The 24624-nt window shown below is 40.3% G+C and overlaps 1 protein-coding gene and 1 long non-coding RNA gene across 2 annotated transcripts in view; one reads left to right on the top strand and one right to left on the bottom strand.

Annotated features, from left to right (window-relative positions):
- Positions 1-5587, bottom strand: part of FAM83B (family with sequence similarity 83 member B) — an 86440-nt gene extending 80853 nt beyond the window's left edge. The window contains exon 1 of the mRNA XM_067753437.1: positions 5502-5587. The gene's annotated coding sequence lies outside the window, so the exon portion shown is untranslated. The remainder of the gene's footprint in view (positions 1-5501) is intronic.
- A 155-nt stretch (positions 5588-5742) lies between these two features.
- On the top strand, positions 5743-13005 carry LOC137233058 (uncharacterized). Its single transcript, XR_010947274.1, has 3 exons — positions 5743-6135; positions 11421-11754; positions 12881-13005. It is a non-coding gene; the product is annotated as an uncharacterized lncRNA (long non-coding RNA).
- Positions 13006-24624: the final 11619 nt, after the last annotated feature.

Raw genomic sequence — 24624 nt, 5'->3', positions numbered from 1 at the left:
AAGGATGATCTAGGGCTCCTGTCCCAAATTTCTGGGGAATCATATTTGGGATCCAATGGCCTTGAATAGATTTTATGCTCTTTTCCCTTTAGGTTTCTTGTCCTAACTCTTCTACATACAAGATGCAACCTGCTAACTGGGAGTAAGTCTACTCTATAAACAAAACACGGGATTTAATATAGTTTGAAGACACTGTCTTAATAACAGCGCTCTGAATTAAGGCTTTGAGGATGTACCAGATGTGACTGATTTCTCAGAGAATACCTTTAGATGCGAGTGTACAAGAACTGGCCAATTGCACAAACAAATGCTTTTGTAATAAAGCACTTTTCATGTTACTCTCAATGTTTAGAGGCTGATGTTTTTTGCCTCACATTAACAGACACGGAAATTGTAGACATAGGCTATCATTTCAATTTTCTTTAGTATCATTTTTCTATTGAGATTTTTTTAAAAAGAAAGATTCAATTATATGTTTAAGTGGTCCCTTACTTAGTCCTTTTGACCTGTGACTTTTTCTGCATTAGACACTGACACTCAAAGTAACTCTTCTGTGATAAATCCAGTCTTTAATCCATCAACTAAGAAACATTTCAATTTACTGCCCAGTAAGGCTGTCAGCATGTCAATATGCAGTTTCAAAACATCGTTATCCTCTTTTTACTGTCTTATTTGCACTCTTATTTGAATATTTTATTCCAACTTGAACTTATAAGTTTTTGAAAAATAGATAAATGAAAGTCTCCATGGTAGTGATAAAATGCTTATCTGATAAATAGAATATAATCAAGGCAAAGATGGAAATGATTGGATATGACAAATGAGGCAAATCTTTAGTTTTAAACAGATGATCATTATACACCTGTTCCATTAGGAAGGAAAATAAATTTTCAAATGCATAAGATGCTAGAAATGTATTTTTTTGTTGTTGTTGTTTTGTCTTGTTTTTTGCAGTACGCGCGCCTCTCACTGTTGTGGCCTCTCCCGTTGAGAAGCACAGGCTCCGGACGCGCAGGCTCAGCGGCCATAGATCACAGGCCCAGCCACTCTGCGGCATGTGGGATCTTCCCGGACCGGGGCACGAACCCGTGTCCCCTGCATCGGTAGGCGGACTCCCAACCACTGCGTCACCAGGGAAGCCCTAGAAATGTATTGTTAAATATTGTATTTAACATTAAAGTGTAACTGGCAATATTATTTATAGTTTGGCTATAGAGAATAAAACTTCTCTTGTAATGTGTTTTTTTAATACAATTTGATTTTACAGATTTTTAGAAACATATAATGTACCAAAGTAGAGACCTGTACTGATGGAGATGACAGATGGAAATGAAGAAAGATAAATAAATAAATAGGGGAACAAATGGAGAAACAGACAAACAGAAGTAGGGAATGGGAGGGCTGGACAGAGAAAAGATGACAGGTGAGGTAGCAAAAGAAGACGAGAGAAAGGATGAGATGGTGGAGCAAAGAAAGAAAGAGAAGACTGAGGAAAAGAAAGAAAAGGAAGAGAAGGAACGAGAAGGGACAAAGAGAGGCCAAAAAGGCTAAATGGACAGTAAGACTGGAAAGCAAAGGAACGGTTGAGACTGCAAAAAAACCCTGAAATCATTGGGAAACACTGTCAACAGTTCCTTACTCTAAAAACACCTTACCTTTTTTTCACTTTTCTCAAACCAATAATTCAGGAGTTACGTTTATTTGAGAAAAATACATTTTTTAAAAAACATCAGGAAACAGCTATTGAATGAGTCAGATGATACTGAGTATTTGGAGCAACACACTGTTTAGAAGTGAAGCCATCATTGCTTCTGCATGTATATAAAAGACAGCCCAGACAGACATCCCATGGTGAGCGACGCTATTACAGCCATTGAGGTGGAAGATGCCGCTTTTTAGTACTCTGAAAACTGCCTTTTCTTCCCCAAGTGAGTAATGCTTATACAATCTGAGAAGCAACGTGATAATAAACAGAGAACTAAAACCCTTTGAAGTGAAAGTTGGACAATAGAAGTGGAAATAATGAGATTCCAGTGATACCTTGGGGAGACCTTAGTTAACACTATTTTATGGTACCGTCAATTAAAAGCAATCACAGAGAATTTCAGAGCACAATGGGATACACCAGTGATCATGTATCCAAGCCCTTTCACACCAGTGAAAAACTTGAGAGGTTGAGAAAATTTAAATACTCCGTCCAAAATCACCACTAACTCAGGTCTGCTAATGTTCAATTTCACAAACGATTAATGAACATATACAATATCTGCTGAGATCTTCACAGTATGAAGGAAATACTGAGTAAAGGGACCTGATCATTAATATCTATTTGTACTTATTAGGTTCCTAACTGTGAGCTTCCTGAGATCCAAGAACAGGATCTTGTTACCCTTACATTCCTGGAGTAGAACACATTGCTTGGTGCATAACTGTCAATATATATATGTTGAATGAATAGATAGGGCACAAGAGCACAAAGTTATAACCTTTACATCATGACTGCACAGCTTTTGTATAAACTCTTTAAAATAGGCCACTGCCTACTGGCTGTCATTTATATACATGCACATGGAGGTTACACCAGACCCTATGCCAGTACGCAAGAGGCTGACCACTACCACCACCTCACCTTCCCCAAGGATGAGCAGAGTCTACAAATTATTTGACACATAAATGACACATGCCTCTAGGGGGCATCTGGGCTCACTCCAAAGGACAGTGTGAAAATAAAACAATATACAAACTGGGTAGTAATTAGATATCCCCCGAGGAAAAGTTCCACATAGAAGCCATGATCATGTGACTCAAGCACTTTGCAATGTAGATGTGTCCAATGGGTGAATATTCCTTATATTGGTATCATCTCTCCAACCCAGGCTCATCTTCCTCACAGCATCACAGCTGCTCAAAACATCTTTTACCTCCCTGATCCCCCACCCCTACCTCCTACGCATGCTAGCATCCTGGCTCCTTAAAAACCCTCCTTCCCAAATGGAAGCCAACTTACTCCCATTCAAGTTCACCTCCACACATACCCTTTCTACTGGAGCTCACCATCCCCACCAGCCCCCCCCCCACCCCGTCCTGTGTCAGCTGCCCACAGTACTCATCTCCCATGATTGGCAATGCCAACCCCCGTGGGTTCCCGACTCTACCTTGTGGGCTGGGATAGGTACCGCAAACAGTGTCAAAGCCCACTGGCCCACCTCAGGAGGAAGGAAGAGTCATCTGAAGGCTCCAGAAAATTTTCTCAGAGAAATTGGTAGTTGGTGGATTTAATTCTTGATGGAGCTTAGGTGCTATTTGTATAAAATTTAACCCATGAAACCCCTAAAATCCATCATTTAGAATTCTGTTTCCAGGGTTCTGGGGGTTGCGGAGTGTATTCTGATTTTCAAATGATAAATTCACCAACAAAGTTCTAAAATACACTTCACTTCTAGATTAGATATAATTAAGTGATCAAAAGGACATTTTTAACACTGTGTTTAACAGACGCTGTGAAATTGTGAAACATCCCTGGGACACACATACTCGGCAAGTTACAGAGGGAGACACATGAACTTACCTAACTAGCTAAACAAGGGCAACTTGTAACTTTACAAATAATTAGTTAAATTAAGCTAAGAGTGGGGCCTTTTCAAAAGGTCTCCTCCAACCAGATTTACATTACAGAAGAGGCCTGATTTACTGGAATCATAACTTCACTGCAAGATTCACAGGGCCCTGTTACATCTTGGAAACTCACAGGTGTATAATGTAATGGAACCGGAAGCAAGGAGGTGAGTTGTTTCTGGTCAGTAAGTCATGGCCAAGAAAAGCTCCACCATAAACTGTAAGGGGTCTGCTAGCAGGAGGGGATGTACTAGAAAGAATAACCATCCCCCAAAAGTTTAGTCAGTTACAGTTAAAGTAACAATCTCCAGAGAGTAACCACAAAAAACATCACTGAGCAAGAGGTGTGGTTTGTCTCCATGTACGCAACACCTTTCGGCAGTTGTTCAATGGGTGATGCTTCCCACATTACATTCTGAGCATCTGGGGTCTAAAACGTGCCAGCTTGAAAGGCAGGATCCACCCAGCCCCTCAGGCAGGCTCTGCAGGGTGCCGCCAGCATTCTACACAGGTATGTACACGACGTGTGCCGTAAACTCAAAAGCAAGGGGTGAAATTTGGACTGGATGGAGTGGGGGCCTCTATCATGCTAGGAACTGCAGGAAGACAGGGAGAAATCAAACAAAACCAAGACCCGCTTCACCCCCACCCCATCCGGATCCATGCCACACTTGTTCTTTTGTTATTTTGCAAAACTGAAAAGACCAGCTTCCTCTTCTGAGTCCCTTTCATCCCTGCTCCCTTTCGTATTTCTTGTCAGGACTGATTCAGCCTCAGTCATGGGTTTCCCTGGGGCTTCTGCCTGTGTTTGGGATGAGAAAGTGAAAGAGGGGAGGTGCCTGCTGGTAACCTAGCATTATGTCTATCAAGTGGGAATCTGGAAAGGAGCTGCTGGACATCAGCGTCTGGCCTTGACTGCTGGCTACTAGCACCACTCTTTCCTAGTGTCCTGGCCTCCTTAGCTCTTATCTCCACTGCTGGGGCTGAGACGCTATAATTTATAAGCACATTCCTAGGGGCACAGTCTCCATGCGGTCCTGTGTTCCCAAATCTCCAGTCTCTTCCCTATAAAGCACCACTGTCTCTTCACACACCCGTGATTCCAACTACTAACATACATACATTATCTTCCTCTTCACTGCCCGCCCGCCATATAGGTAATAATTCTCCCAACACGACACAAAGAACAGACCTCAAGTCTCCATGTGACTTTCCAGGAGCAATCCCCTCTCCTTTTAAGGCCACCACCACCCTGGAGCAGTGGTTCTCAAAATCTGATAGGAACCAGAATGACCGGGCGAGCTAATCAAGGTCACAGATCCAGGCTCAGGGGAACTAAAATTTGAAAAGCACAAGTCTGGATTAATGTGAGAGCAGAAGCGGGATCGGACCCAAATAGGAGAGTGTGTCAAGGTAAACTTTTACTTTCCCTTTTGAGTGCTGTTCCCCACGCAGGGTCTAAAGGACACCCACGCCCTGTGCAGCCGCGGTCCCCACCTTTTCCCAAGCTCCCCTCCTCCATCCAGCCGCCCTCCTCCCAAGGAGGCCTCCAGGACTCTCCCCACCGCCGACCCCAGAGCCAAGAGGAAAATGATCCAAAGTACACCGCGAGCGGGGCCTGTCCCTCGGGCACCCGAACCCAGCTCGCCTGAGCCTGAACTTTTCAAACTTTCCAACTCACTCTTACACACACGCTAACGAAAGAAAAGCAGATAAAAGCAAGAGACAACTCTGCACGCCGGCAACTGTCCGATCCCGCGCGCGCTGCCCAGGGAGGTTCGCGCCCTCCTCCTGGCCGGCCCCGGGGTGGCCGTGGTCCCCGCCCCTGTCGCCCCCCGCCCGCCGGGGAGAGGAGGGGAGGGGAGGGGAGCCAGGACCCCACTTACCGCCGGGAGCGTCCCGAGCCGCGCGCAGCCAGGCCCGCGCCAAAGGTTTGCGTCCCAGGAAGCGGAGGTTAGGAGTCACCTGCGCGTCAGGCGCTGAGGGCAGCTCGGTCCCGCCCGGGCCGCGCCTTCCGGGCCCAGGTGCCGAGCCAGCGAGGGCGGGGTGGGGACGGGCTGCAACAGGTTCCAAGCTGGGTCGTACCGAAGCCCGCTCAGCCAGCCAGCGCCCCGGAACCTGTCTAACTCAGACCTCCAACCCTCGGCCAGCAAAATAGAAAGCCTTTCTTTCCTGTCCGCCCTCAGGGCTACCAGCAACTACAAGTCGCGACATCCCGGCCGGGCGAGCAGAGCCCGAAGGGCGGCAGCGCTCACCTGGGCAGGGGCTGGGCTCACGGAGCGGCATTCAGCTCCCATCCCCCGTGCGTCCCGGGCTCAGGAATGCGCGGGGGCGGGGGGCGGCTGGGTGAAAGCCGGGGTGGTACCACCCCCAGGGAGCGGATGGACTCAGCTCCAGGGAGATAATTCCCATCGGCAGCCCGCAATGCAGACCCTACCCCACCGCCCGAGTGTGTCCGGGCTTGGAGGAGAGCAGGAGGTGGAAAGGTGGAAGACAAACTGCGTGTGAATTTATCTTTTTGTAAGAAAGAGTTTTACGTATCATCAAAGATGTGGGACTGACTTTGCATTGTCTTGATTACTGATTTGGATGAAAGGAATACCTGCGCGAAAAGCAGGTCACTAGGTGGGGTGATATGGAGCAATGTTATGGACATAGAGACACTATCATTTGGTTTTAATATAAAATAATTGCAGCAATTAATGAAATTAATTTTATATTTTTTCTTCTACATCTCAGTAAATCTGTTTCGAGTGTTGTTAATAATTGTATAATCACGTCGTCTTCAAGATCTAGCCATTTGCAGCAAATGTTAAAAATGCAGCCTAGTAGGGAAAGAATGAAACTTAGGAAAAATAGGCATATTTTAAACTTCTGGCATGATATGTCAATTATCATAAGCTGGAATTGACTTTTTAAATGACTTTTATGGCTATGTTGCCCTGAATAAAACACTTGAGGAAAATGCTAAACTGTTGAGATTTGAATTAAGTCCTGACTGATGAGTAGACACAGGAGAATGAAATGTACATATTCTAGATGTTGAAACAGGGCAAAAGACAAATGTGGAAAGTAAAAGTAAGTTCCAGCACATCACAAAGACAAATTTCCAGATTGTGGTATCTGCGATCTGTAGTTTCTTCAACAGCATGTGCAGAATATTCTTGTTTTACTCAGTTAACTTCTTTCTTCTGTTTCTGCTAATTTCCATGTCTCACCTTTTAATATTTTTGCAATTCTGGTCTTCATTTCTGGCATGAAATCTTCTGACTCACTCAGTCCATGTTCTCTGTGTGGATCTTCATTTGCTGGTGTTCAAAAATAATGCTGCATTAAGAGAACAATATTTATGAGCATTTTGAAACTATGTTCATAAATATATGCTTATCCTATTTAAAAAACAGCAAGAACATTTAGACTAAAATTAAAAGGGACCCGTGGGAAGTTGAATTTTATTAACATATGCATTCGTGCATAAATCAAGTGAAATCTATATCTACTAAAATGTTAATTATTCAAAGCAAAAGAGAGGAAAGTATCAGTAGAGAGGAAGAATCCATTAAGGGTGCTATGCTAAGGGCTTTCCATCCTTAGTGGGATGAGAGAATGTATAAAATTGACCTGACACCTTAAGTATCCTGCAAGCTAGGTGAGGAGAGAGGACACATGTACAGGAAAAGGAGCTACTAGACAAGGCAGTAGAACTTTTTTTTTTTTTTTAATTATTATTTATTTATTTATTTTATTTTTGGCTGTGTTGGGTCTTTGTTTCTGTGTGAGGGCTTTCTCTAGTTGCAGTGAGCGGGGGCCACTCTTCATCGCGGTGCGCGGGCCTCTCACTATTGCGGCCTCTCTTGTTGCGGAGCACAGGCTCCATACGCGCAGGCTCAGTAGTTGTGGCTCACGGGCCTAGCTGCTCCGCGGCATGTGGGATCTTCCCAGACCAGGGCTCGAACCCGTGTCCCCTGCATTAGCAGGCAGATTCTCAACCACTGCGCCACCAGGGACGCCCAAGGCAGTAGAACTTTAAGTGGAAAGGCTCTGTGTGCTTTACAGGTAAGAGGAAGAAATGATTAACTGCTTAGATTACTGGGGAATGCTGATAGAATAGAAATGTTGGAGTTTGAATTGGGTCCTGACTGATGAGCAGACTTGGCAGAAGATGGAAGTTGACGTATAACTAGATGTTGAAATCGCAGACGAAAGGTTAGAGGTGAGAAAGTAAAAGTGAGTTCTGGGACCCTACACAGCAATAGCCACATGTGGCCATGGGTATGGCAGGGCTGCACTGGAAGGTAAGTTTCGGAGAAAAGTTTCGAGATATTTCCTCAGCTGCAGAATGATATCAGTGTTATTTACTGCCTAGGATTGGTGTGAGAATTATGAATTAGAAATAGTACGTGTAAAACCCTTACCATAGCACTGATATGTGATACTAAGTGGCCACTATTATTATACTTGGGCTCAGGTTGTGAAGAGCCCTGATTGCAAAGCTGCAAAACACAGACTTGGTATTGACTGATGGTGAAATAATGACTAATCTAACAGTTGATGCCCTTTAGGATAAATTCTAGGGTGTGAGGAAGAGCAGTTAGGCCAGCTGTAGTGTCAAAAGGGTGACAAGGGTAGCAGCAGTGACAACAGAGAGACCAATTAGACAGCCAATGAGACTGAAAATCAATATCATTGGGGGTCAGAGTGGATGTGGAAGTTCAAGGGTTTGAAATAAGAAATAACTGGAGCTGCTAAAAGTTATCAGTGGAGGGAAGGAAAGAAATAAACTAGCCATGTATGTGAAAAGTAGGAAGAGGCAGGAACAGGGTCACGTGGAATTTATTTCTGAGATGTTGGGGACCTCTCTTAAGTCTATAGGCACTCAGGGAAAGATTGTGGAAAGGAAATAGCAAAGGATAGAAAGAATAGTGGTAAGGAAAAAGAGCCAGATAGTGTGAGAAAGCACACATAACCCTCAGTCTTTCCATATGAAAACCGTGCCTAATACATTCTCACCTCTATGATTTTTTTTAAACAGGTTAGATTGAAAACAGGAACTAAAATTTTACAAATAATACTTTAAAAGTAACTAAAAAGATGAGTGAGAAGATGGCATGCTTGACTAAGAGGCTCCCAAGACAATATTTATTGATCAGACAGCAAGTCCATCTTCATTGCTTCTTTACCCCATTCGACAAAATTTAGGCTGAAGTCCAAGAACAAAATAGTGGCAATGTTAAATTACACTCAACAGATCTTGAGCTATCTCCCACATTGAGTTCACATGCACAAGGAGATTCAAAAGCAGTATCAGTTTCTTTTTTTTTTCTGATCCTCAACATATTTATAATTTAATTGAGAAGACAAACTATACATATATGAAATAGAATAACACAGAGTATTATACAGATGCACAAAAACATTCATAAAAATAAAAGATACAGAAATCATAGAGAGAAAAAGCAAATAAAGTTTATTGGAAAAGAGAATTATATTCTTGGTGACATTTTTTTTCTGACTGTTTATTTTGCTTTTAACAAACACGTGTAACTTCAAAACTTCTTAGAAAAATGATAAGAAGCTATTTCAGTGGGTTACCAGATTTCAGTCATTATTTGTAGACCAAAGGAGCACTAAGCTTCTGGTTCTTTCAAGAGCTTTAAAATAAACATTTTAGTGCACTTCAAGGCAATGGCTTCCAGGCAGATAAAGCCATTGATACAGAAAGAATGTCACATTTAACAATAAAAAAACAAGTTGTGCTTATCAATAACATTTTCCCTAAGTACATTAGGGAAAGTTAAGAAGCAAAATTCCGTATCAGTGTTGACAAAACCTATAGCTGGATGCATCATCACATCAGTTTAACTGTCTTATGACATTTCATGTATGACTACTGTGGAAATCATTGAAATGAACTTCATTTTATTTATGTGCCACATTTAAATTGCTATATAAAGTATTATGTAAGTGTCATTAATTCAACACATATTTATCAAGAGTTTTCTGTAGGAAAGGCATCATGTCAGGCACTAATTAGGGCAGAGGTTGGAAAGTTAATAAAGCATAGCAGATATGCCTAGGAATTATCTATGTTTATCTGAATTTTTGACATTTGTGTATATGTTTGTGTGTGTGTGTTCATGTGTGTGTAAAAACTTAAGTACAATTTAAAGTCCAAAAAGATGGTATGATTCTTTGTGAAAAGAGGTACGGAAACAAATATAATTAAATATTATTAGGTACATATGTAGATTAATAATAGTTTTTTCTGGGGTTTTTTTCTACTACTAAATTCTTTCAAAAGGATGGGAAGCACATTATTATACTTTGTGCTTCCTCCATTCTTCAAAATTAATGTTTATTACTATGTAATTATTTTTTTATCTAGAAGTATCTATAAAAGTTTAGATAATTTTTTTTTTTTTTTGGCTGCGTTGGGTCTCCATTGCTGCATGTGGGCTTTCTCTAGTTGAGGCGAGCAGGGGCTACTCTTCTTTGTGGTGAGGTGCACGGGCTTCTCATCTTGGTGGCTTCTCTTGCTGCGGAGCACGGGTTCTAGGCACTCGGGCTTCAGTAGTTGCTGCACCCGGGCCCTAGAGTGCCAGCTCAGTAGTTGTGGCTCATGGGCTTAGTTGCTCCGCGGCATGTGGGAATCTTCCCGGACCAGGGATCGAACCCATGTCCCCTGCATTGGCAGGCAGATTCTTAACCACTGTACCACTAGGGAAGTCCAAAGTTAGATAATTGTAACAAATTATTTTAGGAAATGAGGTAAAGAGAAATTAAATGGTAATTAAAACAAAGAAAACCATCATCTTTTATTTTTAAATCGCTAAACTCATTAGATCCTACCCTCTCATGAATGCATATTCTCTTCCTCTTGGGCAGATCAAATATGGGAAAATATTAGGTTGCTTATGTTTTTCATGACACACACAAATAACTTTAAAAATCTTGCCAGTATTTACTAGTAAAACACACAATCATCAATGAAGTAGAAGGACAGAACATGTAGTGATGCTGATAGAAGATATTTGATATAATCTACTGATTATTAGAGTTACTAATTTGTAATAAATTTCCATTAGTGTTTTGTTACCAGTGTTTGCTAAGGTATATGAAAGTTGTCCAGTTTAAATATCTTTTCAAAGGCTTCACCTAACTTCTGAAAAGTCATTAGCTATTCATCATTGTTATGGATGAATATGAATAGCTGTCTTCAAAGACATTTTAGAGTGGCAGTATGCAACAGCCATGATCACCAAGGTTATTAACATAATCACGGACATCCATCGTTATCCTACATTGTATGAATTATTTAGACATACTGCAGTAGCCGTCATTTTAGTTGTCCTCAGGGTCACTCACTACCTGGACTGGATTTCACAGAGGTCAGCTGAGGTCTGGGATATAACTTGTGCTTTTGTGATTAAAACAATGAGAGGAGAGAGACAGAGACAGAGAGAGAGGAGAGAGGAGCAGCAGCTAATTGCCAACTCCAACTGCCTTTTCTGGAAGATCTAATTTGGGGATGTCTGCAATCCTATATCACTGTCTCCCAGATCATGTTTATTTGCACTTCATGCATTTGCCCACGTCTGCTCAGTGGATCCCCAGCCTGTGATGCCCTCCTGTTCCTTTCTGCCTCTCTGTAGGATAGCCATTGCTCAAGACCCATCTCTATTCCTACTTTGTCTAATTCTAGCTTTGACTAGTGTAGGCTCTTTAAAATGCAAAAGACTTAATCCCTTTACTACTTCTCTGCTAAAAATATGTGACCTTATAACATACCTATCATTGTTTTCCAGGGCTGTTACTGAAGTCTTCTGGTATAATTTAACCTTCCCAGCATCCTGTCTTCCAATCAGATCAGTGGTTCTCAGCAGAAGGAATACCAATCCAAAGAGGACGTTTGGAAATGTTACAATGATTGAGGGCTCTCCTGGCATTTGGTGGGCAAGAACCTGGAAAGGAATATGTCCTGCAACGGGTCCAGCACAATGGAAAATTCCCCCCTGTATTGTGCAAGTAACTGCAGTCCTGCCACATAATGAGGGTGAAAAATCCATTAATTATTACCTAAGACTAGAATTTCTTCCGTTTACATACAAGAATTGTTTGCAACTAAGTTAATTTTTGCAAGTAAGTAATTCTTTTTTACTTGTAATCTTTTACAAGTAAAAAGAGTTTTAACATACATTGAATTCCAGGAATCTAGTTACAATATATTTTGCTTAATTTAGAAATGTGCTAAGAATTATTCTTTATTCTGTAAATCACAACACTAGCAGAACTGCATCAGTTACCAGTAAAACATATCTATCTTCCTAGGCAACTGTAGGTCAAGCATCTGATTCGTGTTTTCTGGTAGAATTCTGTGTGAATATTTATATATTAAAAAAACAGTATTGTTTTACAAATTGCTTGTATTTATATTACAAATGAGGGCATGACATTCCTTTTTAAAAATATGTGTGTAGGTTGTTATTTTATCAATAGTTTTCAGTTTGTTTCAGTATAATGAGGGGACATTAACCTTATTTGTTCAGAAACATAGAGGGACATTGAGTCTGAGAGTTGAGACCTACAGAACGAAATTATACTATTTTGTGGGAAAAGGAGGAGTAAGTAAAGTAGAAAACTAGGATTTACTAAGTAATTCCTTTGTATCGGGCACAGTGTCTTAGATTCTAATATACACACAACACTGCAGGACCAACCCAGTGATGGCTGCAACCACTAAGTGATGAAAGAGCAAATAGTCCAAAGGCATAAAACATATACTGAATGATAACAACAAAGTCCTTACCATGGCCTGTTGCATGCACTGGCCTGCCTATTTTGCTACTTACCTGGCATCTCCACCTCCCTTCACGCTGTACCCCCTGCTCTCACCTTCTGAGTTCCAGCCCCATCAGCTTCCTCCCAGTTCATCTGTTTTCCTGGACGTTCTTCCTCAAAGCATTTGCAAATGCTGTTCCTTCTGCCTGGAAAGCTCACTGTCTTCCCCAGGCTTTCCCTCTTTTTCCCTTGAGGAAACCACTCTCTAGAATTATTCCCATGTTTTTTTAAAGCATGTTTGTTAGTTTGTTTTTCTGGCTCAATATTACTTCATGGAAATCTTTCTGTGTCAAAAGGCAAAGCTCTAATTGATTCTTTTAACTGGGACATGGTACCTTTTGAAAGGATGTTTTATATTATATATGTGGCATTTCTCTATTGATTACAACTTTATATCCGGATTACTATATTTTTCTACTATTCACAGCATTGCAATAAACATCCTGGTGCATTTAAGAAAAGAGTCTAATATGAACTCCTCCTTCAGAGTTAAACGTTACCCTTCCTTCCACTGGAAAGCCTTCCTGGCTTCTCAGACGGGCTCATTTCCAGGTTTGTACATTTTCATGTGGTTTTTCTTCCTTAAAACTATAGTAATTATAATTTTAAGTTTATGCAAATGCTCAACTCCTCTAGTTCACAGGGAACAAACATCCATCTGTTTCTGTCCACCTCTGAACCCCTAGTGCATAGCAGGGGCTCAAAAATATATGAAGAATGAATGAGGGAGTGAATGAAGTATTATACCCAAGAGCACCTTCCCTTTAACTCTTCCAAGTGGTGCCTGCATACTCACGTTTTTGTCTCTTAGCAACTTCTGTAGCCGACATTTCCTCTTCTTCTGAAAATTGAGTTGATATGGTGTTGAAAAGAACAAATGTAAGGGATTGTGAGCTTCAAAGACCTGACTTCTATATTGCTCAATATCAGACTTCAAATATCAAAATGTGTCTCTTAATCTCTGCTCTAATTATGAGACTGGAATTATTCATATTTAAACACAGACACACTTTTGAACAGTGCCATGTTCTGCCTTCACCACCAACAGTATTCCAACCAAAAGTATATTACTTCCCCAGTGGGGATTATTTTAAATACACTAGACTTCATTTAAGCAGATGTTCCCTAAGGTTCCAATTCTGCTTGCAAACATAAGCAAAATAAACTCCACCATCATTATGATTATTAGCTGGACAAAAGGAGTTAACAGAGAATGTTTAACAAAGAAAATAATTTATAAAAACCTATAGGATACTACTGCTGTAGAGAGTCAGATTACATTGCTATTTGTTATTATATAAAGAACATAGCTTTTGGTTTTAATTTAAAAAATCTATTATGAAATTCAGTTGGGACATTAGGGCATCTGGAATGAGAAATGGTGAGAAGAAAATAGAAATCTGGATGGAACAGAAATTGAAATCCAATAACATTATCAAAGTTTATAAGCCCAAGTTGTAGAACCAGCTGATTTTCATTCAAATCCTGGATTTGTCATGACCCTTAGCATGGCATCTTAAATGCCTCTGTCTCCAAATCCATACCCCTAATCTGGTATAATTATAATAATACTGACCAACCTCAAAGAGATGTTAGGTAGCTTAGAAAACGTACAGTTACCATACAAAGGTCCAATATGACTATGGCTATCATTACTGCAGACATTCCACACCTATTTCAAACATCAAAGCCGAGACAAGCTCTAAGATGAATTAGGACAGAAACAGAGCCTCATTCTCTGCATGGCAAAATTCCATTCTGATGGTTCACCTTGTATAATCATGTTCTAAAAGGCAAACTGATATTTCAAAATAACCACCCCCGTCATTCGGTTTTCAGCTAGCACAACCTACAGACTAGGGGAAGCCAATCAGAGTTTCTCTTGGAATTTAGAGACAACTTCAGCATCTGTCTGGAGCTATAAAATCAGTCTGCGAGTAGCCATATTTAGTCATGGAGACAGAAAAGCAAAGAGAACTGGTCTGCAAAGAGAATGAGGACACAAAAGCCCACTGCAGAGTAGAGAGGAAAGATGAAACTGAGTCTTAGTTACCTTCCACTTTCTAGGCTCAGATTCTGTTGTGGGCTTGAGTGCAATCCTGTCCTTGGGCTTGGGAGAGATGCATTCATCCTCTTAATGTATCTTTCACTCCTACATTTGTAAATACAAGCTGGTTTCTGTTACTCACAGTCTAAAGAATTCTAACTAATCACCTATTTTAGTATCAGGTGGAGGGCTGAGAATAACAGACCCTCAGAGAATGTGGAACTGGCTTTCAGGAGAGGGTCAGCTTGATTTCTCAACCCAGAGAGAGAAATTGTTAATCTGTATCATGCAGCAGTGAAGTATTTGATTAAGTAATATGCGTTGGCTCTTGAGATTTAGGCTAAGTGCTTACCAGAAATGAAACATTAGTGGAAATAGTAGCAAATAACGATATATGTGAAAGTGTGCTGTTTGCACTCTGAGATGTTTAGTTTTAGCCCAGGATATGCTTCAGTCCTGCATTCGTCTGCAAGCAGATAAAGAAAATCTGGGTCGGTGATTAAAAACATTTGAGATCTAGGCAAAACAATTTACCATAAATCACATGAACTGCAGTTGGTTCATATACCAGGTACTATGGATAAGATTGAAGCAATGGTTTCAAAGTACAGAATCGAAATTTGAGGGATATGTATGTTAAACCTTACCACCTGCCTCCCCTTCCATGTCTTTCAAGCAGTCTTCTAACATTTGTTCCCAGAAGTAATAATCTTTTCATTTCACTGTAAGCCTCATTTCATCACTACATGGTCAGGAGGAAGGTACAGGACCCGGTCACGGTTAAGAAAGGCTCCTTCCTCATTCTACTGTTACCCATCCATGGTTTGTGGCCGAGGTCAATCAGCAGGGGATGGTGAGAACTGGTCACAACTCATAATCACAGGAAGGGAACTTTCATGGTAAAATAGGGTTTGGAGAGTGTCCTTATAGGCAGTGTCTTGTGGAAATGTTTTTCAGCAATTTCAGTTCCCCCAAATAAAGTCAAAAGACAGCCCAAGAAGTTTCAGGGCAGAGGCAGTATAAAACTCTGAGGAACAGTTATCCATGATAACAAATAGTGCAGGAAGTATTATCCCCTTGGGTCACCCTCAGATCCAAGATCAAACAGCACTAGGAAGTAAGGGGTGCCCAAATACCTATGTGTATGTGCCTACCCACACCCACAAAGAGGAGCCTTCCTCATGCTCCTCCCAGGGGAGGCCTTGAAGAGCACTGCACAAGGAAAAGATCAAGATTGATTTCATCAAAGATTCATTCCGTTTTTTCCCCCACCATTTTTTTAAAAAAAATTTTATTGGAGTAGAGTTGATTTACAATGTTGTGTTAGTTTCAGGTGTACAGCAAAGTGAATCAGTTATACGTATACATATACCCATTCTTTTTCAGACTCTTTTCCCATATAGGTTATTATAGAATATTGAGTAGAGTTCCCTGTGCTACACAGCAGGTCCTTTTTAGTTATCTATTTTAAGTGTGTTGGCCACAATTAAGATTATAATTTCAGGTAGCAGTATATAAGAACAAACTGAAAATGAACTCGAGAAAGAATGAGTTTCACTTAGAGAAAACTGACCCATTAAAATGCCCCTCAGATGTTTTTGTCCAACAACATCCGCCTTTTGGGAAAACCATATTTTCCCTGTTCCTTTTGGATCTAATGGGTCTGAGAACCTCAGTACCTCTTCACTCTCCCCACAGCCACAGTGGTAAGCAAATGGCCTAGCCTTCCATGTTCACTATTAAAGCAAAAAAGAGAGAGAGAGAGGGCCAGGCTGCTCAAATCATCTACATAGGGCCAACCAGAGGTTGTCTCCAGAATCAAAATCCCAACATTTAAATTTTTTTAATCATAAAATATCTTGGCCGTACTAAAATGTATAAGGAATAATATAACAAGGATCCATGTAACCAATACAGCCCTTACATACCCCACCACAGGCCATCCTGTGATCTTGGAAAGTTAATCATTCTCCCCAGTTTTCATTCCCATGTCTGTCCTGATACTTGATTCTTTACTTATGTACATACCCCTAAATGATATATAGGATTATGTTGTAAAGTTTAAAATGATATCCATATATCATAATGCAATTAGAGAAGTTAGAAGCTGTCTTTCTGCTGAGATTGTTAAGCTGAGGTGGGGAAGGATGGCCTCTTCCTTTCCTAACTGAATGGATGAATGTGAAGAAAAAGGAAATTAAGCCAACTTATGAAGGACAAAAACTTTAAACAGTTGGGAAGTGGAGGGAGAGGACATTTTAGTAAGATGATAGAGTCCTGGATATAGCTAACTACAAAACCATCAATCCAGCTCCTGTTTTAAACAGAATTTGAGTTGGATTTTGTCCCTTGCAACCCAAGGAGTCTTCATATATAAATTGGTATCTTAAAAAGGAATACTTCAGGTAACAAAATGTATGATGCAAATAGATTGAACTGCATTTTTTTTTAATAGACAATTGGCCATGGGTGGGCCCATGACCAAAACAATATCAATCGTGAGTCTTCCACTGGATTATATATTTGGATACTGGAGAAAAAACTGGGATAGCACACCGTGAATCTAATAGTGACCCATCTTCCCTAGACACGTGGAGAAAATCCCTCGGTAGTTGAGAACGTTAAGTTTACATACAGAGGGAAGCAGTGGAGGTAGAGGTACACATATTGGAAAATATTTTGAACTCTGAAATCTAGTTGAATCTAATCTAGAGTCAAGAATTTCCAAATTAATGATCTAATAACTTTCCCTTTTAGTTTTAAGTTAGTTTGAGTTGCTCCTGTCTTAAAAGTCCTGATCTATTCCCTATGGTATAGCTCTGTGTAAAGTAAAGACTATTACTTCAGGATTACTCTAATTATGGAGTAGTTAAGTGTTTGCTGTTAGGCACTGGTTGGTTGAATCGTGGATAGGATATCTTTGGATATATGGAAAGAAAGACATAGATGAGCTGAGAAGTCAAGAGTAGGACATGACATGTCTTTTTTGCAGTGCAGACAATTGCACTGCTGACAATAATCGTCCTTCCTCTGGGAACTTCCCAAGCATCGGGAGGGTGAGAGGGCAGCCATCTATAAATTGCATCAACTCCTGGATCCTAACAAGATCAGGAAGAGCTTACTGAAAAAACCTGGACAGATGACACTTTCTCTCTATTTAGAAATGATCTTGAGAATGAACTAGTTACTCGTGGCATGTGCCTGGAACCACAACATGTAAACTCGGTGGCCGTGGCAATGCCATTTCGTCTTAAAGATGAGAAGCAGAGAAAGCCATTATGCAGAAATGGAAAAACCGATGCAGATGTGCAGAGATAAACAAGAGAAATGGAAGGAGATTTTCATGGCTCTCCTGGGCCTAATCCCATTGTCTTCTGAGGCTCAACGCCATTCCAGCCCCCTTATGTTGCTTCTCCACCTCTGCAAATTCAATTAACCTTCATTGTGTACTTGCCCAACCATTAGCTGGGTTCTGTTCATTTGCAACTGTATGTTTCAAAACAAAACAGCTGTGCCATTATAACAATAACTTTGATGGCTATGGTAATAGTAATGTTAACTAAAATTAATCAAGCATTTTTCATAACTTTATATGACATATTATTTAATCTTCTCTATAACCTTATGAGATAGATGTTATTATTTTCCCCAATTTAAATATGATAAAATGAATGTTAGCAAATATTGTTACATCTTTTATTGAAAAATATTCAGGCAAGTTATTAGTATAAATTAAAGAATTAATAAATGTTGGGTTCCTTTAAATAAACTGTGATATTATATTACACCTCCAACAGAAAAGGTGAGAAATTATCCCAGGAGTTCTCTTTTTCTTTCAGTTATTTTTTTGATAGTGGTTATTCACTAGCATGGTATGATAGTTATTAAGAAGTAAATACTGACCATCAGGTGGCATTATGAGTCATTTTGACAGATACTATAATTTAATCCAAAAGTCCCCCAAAACAAACAAACAAAAATGATACCCCACTGATACTGACCCTATTTAAAGTTCTCATAGAAAACCTTGTGATTATGTTCAGAGAGATAACACATAGTGCATTGTGGCTTCAGGATCTGGCTTTGTTTTCCCCTGATATTTTTCTTAGTTGAAGCTCTGGTTTTAAATTTTAAACAAATGCTTACATGACTCAGACAATTTGATGTAACATGAAAGAGCAACTTTGACCCTACCCAAACAGAACCTCCGTGGCTGCCTAAATAAAATGTCTGAAAAAAAATTAACCATGGGAAATCTTGCCTATGGCATGACTTATCATAATATAATTTAATATAAAGACAGAGTTTCAATCTAATATAACATCGTATCTTCTACCATACTGCGTACACTCTTATGTAGCACTCACTACATATTTTTGAGAAAATCAATGTGAGGTGGATCCAATTTTGAACTGTATCCAGGGATGACTTGTATATGACCCAGAATGATTTCATTTCAAAAACCTGCCACTGTCATAATTTCCTGTTGTTAATATTCCACAGATTACTGGAATGCATTTTCACTGCAAACATTTGTTTTCATGCCTGGCTCCCCATTAGATGGATTTTCTTAATATCAGAGACTGTGCCGTCCTTATTCACCTTCTTTCTTCAGTGCCTAGTACATTGTGAGCACTCAGTAAAAATGGGTGAAATATATCCAACATATGATTATCCCAAGGTTCCAGGGCACTCAACACAAGGAGTACACAAGTAGTCTGGCCATCTGGTATGTCTCCTTATTGGTGTCATCTACAGACTTCTTAGACACCCAAGATTCCTTGAAGACTCTAACATCTGGTTAGCTCTCTGATTCCTGGTGAGTGCAGAATACACATAGGTCATCTTTCCAACACACCCTGGTTACTAGATTTTTGTTGATCCTGTTGTTAATCTCTCCTCCAATAATCTTAGCCTGCAACCCATCTCAGGAGCCATGCCCACTGTCATACCCTGGACTTGGCCATTACCAATAATGACACCCTCTCTGTGATGTTCATTTCAAATATCCCTCTCTGACCACCACCTTCATTCTTCTCATTGTTCCCACTAGACCTCTAATATCTAAAACCTTAACTCCATGGGCCTTCAATTCCTCAACTCTGACATCTTTTTACTCCTCTTTGCCTCCCTCATTCCTCATTCCTCTTCTATCTTACTTAGATTCAATGTTCATCACTAGGATCATTCCCTTACCTATACCCTCGATTCCCACAATGCTCTTTCCCTCCATTGTATTCTCCTAGCCAGGTTCCCAGTTCTGGGTGCATATAACTATCTCCTCTGCACATACACCCAAGGAGAGACTAGAGCTGGAGGAAAACCCACCACCATGCTGCCTGGTCCCAGTTCACATCTATGATCACTAACTTCCAGCAGCCCACCGCACGGCACCTCCCTTGTTCATTTCATTCTCCCACTGTTCCTCATGACTATTTCCCAGCTTCTCCTCTGTCCCCAAACCTCTAATGTCTCCTCCACCCTCCCACTCACAGCTGATGATTTTGTCCCTTATTTTACTGAGAAAACTGAAGAAATCAGAAAAAAATGTCCTGATATTCCAGCCACCAAATATAAAACCTAAAAATGAAATTTTGCTTTCACCTTTGGGTGAGCTATTCTAACTCCTGGGAAAGGCCAATCCCCTCCACATGTGCACTAGATTCTGTTCCCTGTCACCCACTGGAAGACAGGATGTGGCTTCCTCTCTCCTGCTTCATACACTAATTGTCTCTATTGAATCTTTTCCATGAACATACGAACATGTTATAGTATTTCTCATCTAAAAGAAAATGAAAAAATTATAAAATCTAGTTCCTCAATTCTCTGCTCCTCTTTACGACAAAGTTTCTAAAAAAGTTTCAGGAATCTCTAATATTTGTGGTCTCATTCTTCTTTGAGTTCATTCCCATGAGGTCTTCCCACCCTCTCCCCACCCAAGTGATATGAACAGCTCTTTTCAAAAATATGTGTTTCATTCATATCACCAAATCCAATGGTCAGTTATTGATTTGAACTTAACAGGATCTATCAGCAGCGTGTCACAGTTGATCACTCTGGCCTTCTTGAAACAGAACTCCCGACTCCATGCCCTTTGGCCTCCAAGACACCTCACTGACTGCTCCTTCTGAGTTTTCTTTGCTTATTTACCGTCATCTCTTGGATTATAAACACTGGTGTCCCTTAGCTTGTCCTTTGACCTCTTCTTTATCCATATGTATTCATTAGGTGATCCCTGATGAGCCTCCAACCCAGTCCTCTCTCTTGATCTGCAGAATCATTCATCAGATGCTCCCACTATATTTTAACTTGGAAGTATAATAACATCTAAAACTAACATATCCAAAGTTAAGTTTTGGTTAGGCTTGTCCTTCAAAAATGAACAAAACAAAACAATTCGCCCCACCAGCAATCTTCCCCAAATCAGTAAATAGTAATTCCATTCCTTTTTATTTCAGCAAAAAATATGGGTGCATGCTTGATTTCTCTTTTTATAATGTAATCTGCATTCAACCTACTAACAAATTCTATTAGATTGTCCTTCAAAATACATTCCAAATCTCACCATTTATTATTATTCCACCCCTGCTTAATCCTGGTCATTTTTTCCTTGGACTATTGCAGAAACCTCCAAACTTGTTAACCTGCTTTCACCTTTGCTCCCACATTTGCTAAGCTTACATTCTGCTTTATTTAATAGGAGTACACAAGCAATAGCATGAACAAGATAGAAATTTCCAGGAGGTTCCATTGTCATCAGGCACCTGGCATCCTTCTATGTAACTGTTCCACTGCACTAATCTAAGAGGTCTGCTCCAGCTCGGGCATCTGTCTGCATTCTGAGAAGTGAGGGGAGAGAAAAACACAAGGAAGAGATCACTTTCATCCTTTAAGGAGTCTCAGTGGGAGTCTTCACATAAAATTTCTACTTATTATTAGCCAGAGCTTTGTCACTTGGCCATGCCTAACCACGAGAAGTGGGGAAGTATGGAGATGTTCTCATCAATGTGTTGAGTTAATCATCAGTGTTCTGTTACCAGAGAATAAGAAGAAAGTAAATACTGGGAAGGATTCAGCAGTTTCTGCCACACTTTCCCATTGTGTATTCTTCAGCACCTGCAGTTATTTTCAAGAAGAAGAACCATCCAGGCACCTAGTTGCTGTGTGACTAGAAAGAGACTCTTACCTTAGTTCTTGGAAGAGCATCTTAGCTGTTCTCTTTACCTTTGCCCCATAATGTCTATTCTTACAGAGCAGCCAGAGTGAAACTTTAAAAATATGTTTAACATTATCATTCTTCATTATAAAACTGTCTAATGGCATATCATCCCACTCATAGTAGTGGCATATCATCCCACTCATCCAACATCCTTACAATAGCCTGCAAAGTCCTGCACAAATTTTCCTCTGGCTACATCTCTGACTTCATTGACTTTGAATTGCCCTCATGCTCACTGTTCTGCACATGTGGTCCTTGCTGCTGTTACTTACATATTTCACACATAGTCCTGCTGCAGGGTCTTTTCACTCACTGTTCCTTCTGGCTCCAGGATATCCTTTCCTCAGCTTTCTTATGGTTTATCAGACATGACCTTCCCCAACTGCTCTACACAAGAGAAACTCCCCCAGTCATTGTCTAGCCCGTTTCACCCTTTTAATTTTTATTCATCTACTGAAACCACCTGCCTTGGCCAGGCACGATGCTAACCACTTGCATGAGTTGTCTCACAACAGGAGGTCCTGATAAGGAACATGGTGCTGGCATGGAAAACTCACCAGGAGAATTCAGGAGGGGCTGAAAGGAGGGAGGAGATGCCAGCCCATAATATGTCCTACCAGCCTCCCAGAATCCTTTTGCTAGAATCCATCTTGGCTGAGAGAATCACGCACCACCAGGAAGGACCCTGCTTCAGACCAAATCTGAGCCAAGCAAGATGATTGGCCAGAGACAACCGAGAAACTACCTCCATTATCATAAAACTTGAGATTATGAGCCACGTGGCAGAGCAGTTCTCCTGGTCTCCCTTACCTTGCCGTTCTCCACCTGGGTGCCCCTTCTGAATAAAGTCTTTTGCTTTGTCAGCAGGTGTGACTTCTCAGACAACTCATTTCCAAGTTTTAGACAAGAGCCCAGTCTTGGACCTTGGAAGGGGTTTCCCTTCCTGCAACACTTACTCTATACATTTTTGTTTGTTTTTATGATTTTTGTGGTCTCTTCTTATCACCATGTAGTCTTTTCAAGGGTGAGGATTTCATCATATTTGTTCACAACTCTATCTAAAAGCATCAAGAATAGCATTTGACACACAGAAGGCATTCAATATATAATAGGGAGTAAATTATATTTATTAATGCTAGTTGGGAAAAAGTTAACATCTAGAGTAGAAAATAACTTTTTGAGTTCATTAACTTTAGCTTTCTGTATCCCTTTATATGAATATTCATTTAATAATGGTTTTATAAGGGAGCAGTTTGCCACACCAAAATATGTCTCTTTGGCATGAGAATTAATTTAGGCTGTTTTTCAAAACAAGACTCAGGAAATTCTTCTCATTACCTCACCCTTAACTGCCTAAAAGGATTTAGACAAAGGGCCCATTCCTAGAATAGAGCTATTACCAGAGATATCTGGAAAGAATATGGGCTGGGTGTGGTGGGGGAACTTGGCAAAGCCTAGAAATCAGAGTTCACTTTGCACCCTGTGAGCCCTGCCTAGCCCAGCAAACGTTTGTCTTTCCATCTCCATGTGAATATGCTTCCTCCCATTTGAAATCCCAACAATTTGCCACAACATCCTGGTTTGTCTTCAGATGAAGGTGGTATTTTAAGGTAAAGGTTTTAGTTCATTTTGGAGAGTAACTCAGTTTTCCTGAGTCTCTCCCATATATATATATGTTATTAAACTTTTATTTGATTTTCTGTAGCTAATCTGTCTCATGTCAATTTAATTCTTAGACCAGCCAGGAGAACTTAGAAGGGGAGAGGAAAATGTCTTTCTCCCTGACGGCTTCATAGGGAACATTAGAAGTGCTGCTACATAAATGCTCTTGATCATTCTGATCCCCTGGTGTGAAACATGACAATTAAATACATACGTCCCATATAAAATGTTCATGAAATTTAAATAGATTTTCCTTACCAAGGAGTTTTGCTCAAGGAAGAATCAAAGTTAATGAAGCATCTTAGAATTACACTTAAATAGTTACAAGACTCACTGAAGCCAAATTTTTCACAGTGAGTGAAGAGTTCTAGAGATTTTCATGTGTATGAATAAAGTGATTAGCTATTTCAACCTCTGATGATGAGGGTGTTGAAAGAGATCCTCTGATAATTTTCTATTGCTAGTATCCAAAATGTTCCAAGGTTTCTCCTTAGAAATAGATGTTTGGTTAAAAATGTTCCCTATATTTTTTCGAGTATCCATTCTGTAAGTTACTACTGTACTGAACTAACCTGACCATCTAATTCATTAACTTGGTTTATACTTTAATGGCTTAGTCTGGTTGGTCTTAAAGAAATTAGTTTTTTTAAGCTGAATTCAAATTTAAGAACAATTTTTCCTTTTGTCTTAGCTGTATGTGGATTGTGTTGCTTTACTTCCTAGAGATTTTGGATAGTTAATGAAAATATGTAAAATTTATTCATCGAGGACTTACTATTGAATCTTTATACCAGCTTAATGAAGTAGACATCATTAGCCTATTTTGAAGATGGATAACCTAAGATTCATACTATCTTTTCATATGCTTAAGATCTATTTGCATTTTCTTTCTTTCTTTCTTTTTTTTTTTTTTTTTGCGGTACGCAGGCCTCTCACTGTTGTGGCCTCTGTGCTCCGGACGCGCAAGGCTCAGCAGCCATGGCTCACGGGCCCAGCCCCTCCGTGGCATGTGGGATCTTCCCGGACCGGGGCACGAAACCCGTGGCCCCTGCATCGGCAGGCGGACTCTCAACCATTACGCCACCAGGGAAGCCCTATTTGCATTTTCTTATTCTGATAATTTTTAATCATACATTTTGTCCACTTTTCATTGGTTGATGATTATTTTCTTAACTATTTGAAGGAGCTTTTTTCTAAGCTAGGGAAATTAAATCTTTGTCTGAAAGTTACAATTATGTTCTAG

The sequence above is a fragment of the Pseudorca crassidens genome, chromosome 10 (genome assembly GCF_039906515.1).
Source record: "Pseudorca crassidens isolate mPseCra1 chromosome 10, mPseCra1.hap1, whole genome shotgun sequence".
Classification (NCBI taxonomy): Eukaryota; Metazoa; Chordata; class Mammalia; order Artiodactyla; family Delphinidae; genus Pseudorca; species Pseudorca crassidens.
Note: the sequence above shows the minus strand (reverse complement) of the source record. Positions and strands in the feature narration are given on the sequence as shown.